This window comes from Pinus tabuliformis, chromosome 3_2, assembly GCF_031772625.1.
Source record: "Pinus tabuliformis cultivar Carrire ecotype Pingquan chromosome 3_2, CPIR1, whole genome shotgun sequence".
Classification (NCBI taxonomy): domain Eukaryota; kingdom Viridiplantae; phylum Streptophyta; class Pinopsida; order Pinales; family Pinaceae; genus Pinus; species Pinus tabuliformis.
The window spans coordinates 1,189,057,434-1,189,066,378 of NC_142302.1; the positions used below are offsets into that span (position 1 = coordinate 1,189,057,434).

The window sequence follows — 8,945 nt, forward strand, 5'->3', positions numbered from 1 at the left end:
TGGGTTTGTTCTGGATGGAGGAAGAAACCATTAGATAAAGTGGGTCTGATCTATTTGTTGGTCTCTCATTCTCTGTTTACAGAGTTCTCAAATCAATTTCCATTGTGTATATATCACAAATCTGAGGAGAAGAAAAATTATTTCCTAAGATTGGTCCTTAGGCTTATTTTTGGGGGAAAATGGGCAATTGAAAATGAAGATTCATGCTTCGATTTCTACAAGCTAATATGCATCTAGTTAAAAACCGGCCAAAAATTTTGTAAACTGCGTGAAAATCAAGCAACTTAGAAATTTGCAAATATGTTTTTCAAACATTTACCATTCTTTTTGTTCCATCATTTATTTTGATTTGTCCCCGGGGAGAAGATTCTCCTTGCTTAAATGTAACTCTCGGAGTATTAGGTGGGTTAGGAGGTCTGCGCTGGACATTGCTTCAGTGTTTGTAGTTAAAGGGCAGGTTGTCTAAAGTGCCACCCTCATCCCTGGAAGTCTGTATCAGTAACCAGAGAAGATACTAATAGAATTTAATACCCTTGATTACTGATCCTTCGTTTACTGTCCTTCCTCAAGGACTTCGTGCTTGTTGGAACAATGGTTTCTTAAAATGAACCATGCATGAGTTGAGAGCTAGGGACTTTTTGGCTTCTGCATTTTTTGATAGGTTGAGCTTATATGGCATTTATTGCAAATAGGATGGATCTCTAGAACTGAGCTTCTTTAGTAGTTTTAGCTTGGGAGGGCAATTCAGTCCTGGTTTCCCTTTTTCATGCTTAGTATGTAACCTGTTAGATTTTTAGACTCTGAAAGCTTGCATAAATGAACTTTCAGAAGGAATCCTTTGCAAACATAATATGTTATAAATACTATAACGCAGAAGACAGATCCAAGGGCATACTTGTGAATTTTGAAGTATTGTTTTGTGGTGTTGAAGATTGCTTGAGATGACCCCTCTTTATCTATACTGTATGATATATTTAATGCTTGTTTTCTCTTGTTAGTATCTCTTCTGAATCGTTCCAATTCCTCATACGGATGATAATTTTCTATTGATTTAATTCTTACCCATCTTTCAAATTATTTGAAGAGCATAATGAGAATATTTACAAACAGGGGACCAGATTAACTTTTGGGTGGTTACTCTGTTGTTTACCTTAACTATACCTGCTTTATCAGCCCTTCACTGCAATATTTCAGACATTCACTTTAACTCTGATTATTGTGCAAAATTAAAGTTGGAAGGTTGTTGCAGTAAAGAAAATTTCGAAGCAGGCTAGCCATAGGGCTGTCCTAAGGCTTGCACGAGAATTAGCAAGTTGTTCGATCATTTGATGATGTTCTTTTGTGAAGATGTGAGAAACCCAACTTATGCAAAGACTCATAGAAGGATTGAGAGTGAATGATGGAGAGAGAGAGATTGAGGAAAATAGTATATGTTGAGATTTGGAAAATTCTTTTTTTCATATTTAAATTGAATTAAAGATAGAACTGTTCTGTGGGAAAGGTCCATCCAGACTTTTGTTAGAGTTTCTCATCTTCATAATCTCTAGCCCATTTAATATGGCGTTGGGGAGAACACTTGCCATATTTATTGCAGGTCCTACTTTGACAGCAAGATTTTTCGATCCAGTAGATGTATTAAGTACTCTAAAATCACTGTAATAAGCTGCTGCCAAGTTATTTTGTGTTGTAGCTGATATATCAAAATTACCGCCCATCACATTATCATTGTTAATATATACATTGAAGTATAACTCGTTCAATGCTTTGCTCACAATATCGCAGAAATGCATCCGAATGAAGTATTGGTAATCTGGATCCACAGTAAACAACCAAGAAATGTTGAAAGTTGGGTTTGTGACATTGGTTGCAGCCATCTCCTCAGCAGTAGCATATACAATATTGGGAGCGGTTTCATTAGTAACTAGTCCTTGGCGGTACACAATATTGTTGGCCAGGATGCTGAAATTTTGGGCAAGTGATTTTGAAGTTAAGAAGCTTGTATCAGGATCCCAAAATCTCCCAAGGGTGTCATTGTCAGGGGTAATCAATGGTCCTCCCATATTAAGTCTATAAATTGTTTCAAAATCATGCTCAGATAGAACACTGTAAGTATTAGGCAGGGGCACAGCTTGAGCTATGTCTGAAACAAGAGTGTTCGGCACATAAACAACTTCAATGGAATTGACAAACGCAAAGGAATTATTGGAGGGAATAAATGTCAGGACCGATGTTTGTTCATTTACATTGATGAGATATTCCTTCATCAGAATTGAACTATTCTGGATTTGGAAATTGTACAATAGACTGAAGTCTTGGGTGGCTACTAAAAATATGACACTTGTAAGATTGTACATTTGATAAGAGAATGGAAAGAAATGTAAACGTACCCAGTGTCTACCCTGGTGCCCAATACTGAAGGTATAGGATGACTTATGAGTAAATACTCTAGCTGTCAAATAGATACCAGAAGGAACCTATAGATTGGAATTTGTAGTGTTAGCAAAGATGCCTTCATTGGTGGCAATTGACATATATGAGGAGGGGGTATCTGCAGTGAAGATCCGTCCACTCACTGTGGTGTTACTTTTTGATCCACAGTCCATAAGGTAGTTATCCTGTGAAGTTGAAACCCCATTATGATAAAATGACAATAAAAACAACACACAAATGCACAGAATGACTGCCATTTCCTTCACTTCTTTCTTTGTAGCCCAATTGTGGGGTTCCTATCCATTAAATAGGAAACAAACAGAAATGGCAACTGAAAAATTAAATTGGAAACTAAAATTTTGGAACCACTGAAAATTGAAAGCTTTATATTAAATTTGAAATTAATGAAAGTTGAGAACTGAATCATTAAAATTTGAAAGTAGATTATTTTGAAATCTCCATGCCCACCCCTCTTATTTTTTGTTTACCTCCACCTCCGATTCCAATGGTACCTACAGGCAAAAACCAAAGATTTACTAATTGTAGGTGTAGTTTGAGTCTTGACATCAGAGACAATGTCCATCAAATTGTTTGCAATTATTGAGTAGGGATGTATTGTCCCTCCCAGGAAGGAACTATGTTTAAGATGTATACTATCTAATTTTTTTTTTTTTTTTGGCGAATTTAGAAGCAATTACCAGTCCTCTGAGAAGAATATGGAAGGAGTTGACAGTGACAATGGTCGTTCTCTAGAGTAAACTCCTACTTGGGCAGTAGCAGTTGTTTGTTTGGCATTTGTGGCCATCTCTTTACTTCTTGAACATGGTATTCATTATGCTAGCAATGTAAGGTTTTGCTTAGATTTCAACTGTGCACTTTTTGGTTTAGTTGAATTGATCTTACTTCGGTTCAGTTCTGCATTCAGTTTGTTTTGACTGGTAGAAATTTGGTAAATTTTGGCTTCTGAAATCACCAACAAAACACACTTTTAAAACCCAATATGAATGGCTCATATTCCATATGTCATTAGTGGTTAGAAGTAGAATTATTGCTTTGGTTATGAGAGGAAAAGGATGTTGATAGAGGAAGACATGATAAACAAATCTGGAGGATTACAAGTTTTGAATTCTTATTGCATCTACAATTACTAATAAAGCCCTTTTCTGTCATTATATTTACAGTGGCTCTCCAGAAGAAATAAAAAGGCTCTATCTGATGTGCTTGAAAAATTGAAACTAGGTAACGGATACTCGAAACCACTCATATCCACCATGTTGCTTCTTGTAGTCTATCCCCCAAATACTCTAAAACTAATTTGAACAACAAATTTATGTTGTTTTAGATAGAACCTCCTTCTAAAATGGTTACATTGATTGAACTTGACAATATCTATTTTATGTATTTAACTGATCTGCTTAGATTGCATTGGTAGCTTGTTTTGGATTTTCTAAATTGAATTTCAGCCTTTAATTTCAGGCAACTACATTGATTTCTTTTAGCACCTGCTAGCTAGAATTTCTGAATATGTCCTCCGAGCAAATAGTTTTGAAAATCATCTTTTTAGGTCGCAGAGTTGATGCTTCTGGGTTTCATATCGCTTCTATTGACAGTTGGACAGAAGCCCATTTCCATGATTTGTATACCCAAGAAAATAGCTTATACTATGCTTCCATGTAAGAAGGAAATTTATTCTAGAGATATAAAGGTGGAAGGGGATAATGACCAAGAAAAGGAGCGCATGCAAAAAATTCTATGGGAATCAATGTCTACTAAACAGGAGGTCCCATGGAGACGCGTCTTAGCTGCTTCTGAGGGTAGCCAACATTGTAGTTCCACACATGTAAAGGCTAAACCCTTCTCTTAGTATTAATGCGCATGGTTTCTTTATCCAGGTCCTATGATTCTTTGATTGATTTTCCTGTCGAGATCGAGTTGATTTAGACCATCTTGAAATTAGCTTCCCATACAAATTTCAAATATTTATTTTATGTTGGATTTTACTTGATGACTTTGCTGCTTTGTATTTAGGGTAAGTATCCTTTGGTTTCCCAAATCAGCATGCATCAACTCCACATCTTCATCTTTATGCTGGCAATCCTCCATGTGTTATGCATCAACTCCACATCTTCATCTTTATGCTGGCAGTCCTCCATGTGTTATATAGTATCTTAACTGTGGCACTGGCAAGAGCAAAGGTAGGTGGAAGGGGAGATCAATTATTTTGTCCAATAATGTTCAGTTAAATTCTACCTTGGGTTTTACTGTTTTGACCTCTGCATGCATTTATATCCTCTGTTAATACTGAGATCTACAAGTCCTCTTGATGCCTAGATGAGGCGTTGGAAAGAGTGGGAAAGGGAATCACAAACTCTGGATTATGAGTTTTCAAATGGTGAGTTGATGTTAATCAAACCCTACATTGTGATATTAAATATCTTACTTGTACTGATAAAATTAGAGATAAGGTGTCACCTCATAATGCACTAACACAGTTGTTTAATGACACCACTTTTGATTTTTTTTTTGGTTGATTTTTGCCAAAATATGAGTAGAAATTGTTAAAACCATAGTTTCTGATTAAAAATAGGGGAAATTTTAGCTTTAAGTTGTTGAATTTGCACAATCCAAATGTTTAAGGGATTTTTCAGGACATTGAATCCATTTTTGTACTAAAAAATACAATGAAACATTGTGATGTCACCAAAAATTGTATCATCAGATTTCGGTGAAACAGTTAAAAAGTCACCTCATTAAAAAAAGTTAAACTCATAGTAGACAAATTTATCAGGAGATCGAAAACAGTGGAGTTCAATTTTTCTTTTGTACAACAGTGATCTCTCTATTGAGAGCTTCAGGTAAAGCCTCAAAAGATTTTCGAATGAAAAGTATGACCACTCTAAAATATGCTTCGTTTTTGTTTGTTAAATTAAATTTCGTTACAGTCTGGAGCCTTCCAGAAAAGCAGAGAAATAGAAATGATGATTTCTATTTAAATCATTTTAATTTTATTTCTTGATATAATCCTGTTTGTTGATGGATAGAGAACATTCATTTTACCCTGTTTGTTGTTAGATAGAGAACATCCATTTTTGGGGCAAATTTTGTTTTTCCAATATGTACAAATGTTTTAGTGAACTTTTGGATCGTTCAAAAACACTCTGTTCTGGTTAAATATCATGTATAAAGGAATATGATCTCAAAATTTGATGGGATATTTTTATGCAGATGGGATCTCACATGAAGAAGGCAATATTTGAAGAACAGACAACCAATGCTTTGAACAGATTGCAACAAAATGCTAAGAAGAAAACAAAACGAGATAGAAATTCAAAGCATTCTTCCCCTAGTTTCACACGCAGATCAATTGTGTTTTTGGGATTTCAAAGCGGAGAAACAACTCCAATCCATGGATCTCTTCCATTGCATTTGCTCCGAAGATACAAAATAGCAGGAGACATGGAAACTGCAGATGCCTCTGAGAGATATGACCACTCAGAATCCAGCGCATCAGATTCGAAAATTGATGCATCTTCTTCTTATCCTCCCCAGTGTAATCAACCTGTTTTGGTTACCGAGCCCCCAGAGGATATAGAGACTACAGAATGTCCCAGTTCAAAAGATGCACACACAAGTGATGACAAATTTCCCTTTCCCAGAATATAAATGTTCCATCCACATCATACAAAAGCCTGGTTCAAAGCCAATTTATATCTAAATTTGACTTATCTTCCATGGTAAAGTTTATCTTCATTTAAGCAGCAGAGAGAAGTGGACCCATAACAAATAGGGAACCAAAAAGGCATCTGCACATTCTACCTACATTTCATTTCATTGAAAAATAGCTTTCACTAAAATCCACTGTTCAAATATTTTTAAAGGAGAAGCCACTTGCTTCTTCTTCTCTCCATTTTGTCAAATTCAGCTAGCACCAGTGCCACGATGGAAAGCCTTGCCATCGCACTATATGGGAAAGTATTGGGAAAGACAACACAGCAGACCCTGCCACTGATGAAGCAGAATGACATATTCCTTAGACTTGCTCTTACCATCACGAGATCTGAAAAGTCTCTAGAACCTGGTAATGGCGGTCGGCAGCGGAATATACGAGGACTCAGGAATTATATAGGTTGTGAAAACTAAATCCGGTTTGGATGTTTTTAACAATTAATTTGCATTCTCAGTTTTTCTTGATAAGATTTGAACATTATCAAATACTTTGATAGGCATCAAATACCCATCAAATTTATATGATTAATTAATTTATATTTTATGAATTAAATTAATAATTAATAATTAATTATTTATAAAAAAATACTAGTAATTTAAGAATATGTATCTTTTAAGAGGTTATATATTTCAATCTAAAATGAAAAAGACTTATATTCTCATATTTTTATAAAATTTTGTAACCAAATCTTACACAAAAAAATATATTTATTTCACAAACCAAAAAGTCTATACATATCATAACCATAATTTTAAAATTAAATTATAGTTATTATAATTACAAAACATTATAATATATATATAAAAGTTTGGTATTTGATTACTAACTTAATCATAATTTTAAAATTAAATTATGATTATTATAATTACAAAACATTATATATATATATATATATATATATGAAATGAATGCATTAATTTTTTTTTTAAATTAATTTATTTTTTCCGAAAAAACACCTCGTAAATTTATTCCTAGGAACATGTTATGTTAAAAACATTAGTTAGGCTGAACATTTAATGTCTCACAACGAATCAAAAAAATGGCTAAGAGGCCAACAAGTGAGCAGAACACGCAGGCCTGCCAAGAAACCCCAAAGGGCGCACCAGAAAAAAAAAAAAAAAACAGAAACCCCAACAACAAAAACTAACGGGATTTCAAACAAAAAATTGGGCAAGGTCGCCTAGATAACTCCCAAAAAAACCCCACAGATTCATGGCATGCCAATCAGCGTTGAAGACCAAAATATGATGATAGCCTTTAAATTTTCAACTCTAAATTTCCAGAAAAGGTGTAACCTTTTACATAATGATCAAGCAATGAAATACATGGGGCTTTTACATAACCAAATGAAATCATTAAGATCAGGCAATGAAATACATGGGGTTCGGCAGCTTGAAGGTCCTGATCTCCTTGGTACTAGTGGTAATGCTTCTGAGGACAAGGGCAGTCCTTTGACAATAGCTCATATACAAAGGTTTCGAAGCTTCTATATTTTAAATGGCTAAACAAGATAGCTTCTATATCTTAAATGGCTAAACAAGATTTGTTAGACCTGTGGATTTTAATATATGAAACCATTTATACTTATGTTACTTGACTAATTGGCTCTCTTATGCACCAATGTTCTTGGATCATATGCCCATTTCCTCTGGAATGTCTACTAAGTGGTTCCAGTTAATAGGGCATTGATTTGATTTGAGTGTTCAATATATCTTTATTCTATTATAGCCTGCCTACTAAATTGTAATATTAATAATATTTTTAATTTAAACTAATTATATAATATATCTAAGAAAAAATAAAAATTATAATCGTCATACCAAATTGTAATATCAATAATATGTTTAGTTAAACCTAATCATACCTCATTTCTATTTCTTTTTATTTTTTGAGAATATAAAAATTATATATGCATATGATTTCAGAAAAAATAAAAATTATAATCCTCATACCAAGAAAAAATAAAAATTATAATCCTCATACCAAATTGTAATATCAATAATATGTTTTGTTAAACCTAATCATACCTCATTTCTATTTTTTTTTATTTTTTTGAGAATATAAAAATTATATATGCATATGATTTCATATTTTGAGGGATTAATCCATCATTACCAAAAGTCACTTATACATAAAAGATTATACTGCTATAAGGTACTTGGCTATATATATATATATATTATTGTTCTTACTTTATGCTGTTATTATTTAAGTTTTCATAAGTTTTTACCCTATGGTAACTAACTTGTTTTTCGAAACAACGGGGATAAGACTATAGCAAAGGCTACCCCGTGATGTTACATGATTATGTTTAGGTAGGCGATACATCGGTTGTGTTCTGAGTGTGTATTGGACCCCTTCCACGTGGTAGGTACAAATTTTGCACAAATTTCACAATTGGTTATTGCATTGCTTCGGTTTCATTTAGGGTTGAGTTATAATATAAATGATTTTTTATATGGGTATTTTTTTATTGGAAGCAATGTTTACATTTCATGTGTTATTGGAAGCCATGTTTACATGTCATGTGTAGTTGTCATTGTGAGTCTCTCAGTGTGAGTCTGAAAGCTGTTAATTTCTATGTTTTAAGTTAGAATCATGATACAGATGTATCATAGTTAATGTGTTATGTCCTATATATATATAATTCTTGTGATCAATAAAACATGAAACTGTAATTTCTTATATGGAATCAATTTCTCTTTGATCTTTCCTTATTTTCTTAAATGGTATCAGAGCCCATTCTGGCTTGATTCCCTTACGGGAAGGCCAGGAAAATGTGAGGGAG

At 33.7% G+C, this 8,945-nt stretch overlaps 1 pseudogene; it reads right to left on the reverse strand.

Moving 5' to 3' along the window:
* Positions 1 to 1,463: 1,463 nt before the first annotated feature.
* Positions 1,464 to 2,264, reverse strand: LOC149184972 (receptor-like protein kinase THESEUS 1 pseudogene; annotated as a pseudogene).
* Between the last annotated feature and the right edge of the window lie 6,681 nt (positions 2,265 to 8,945).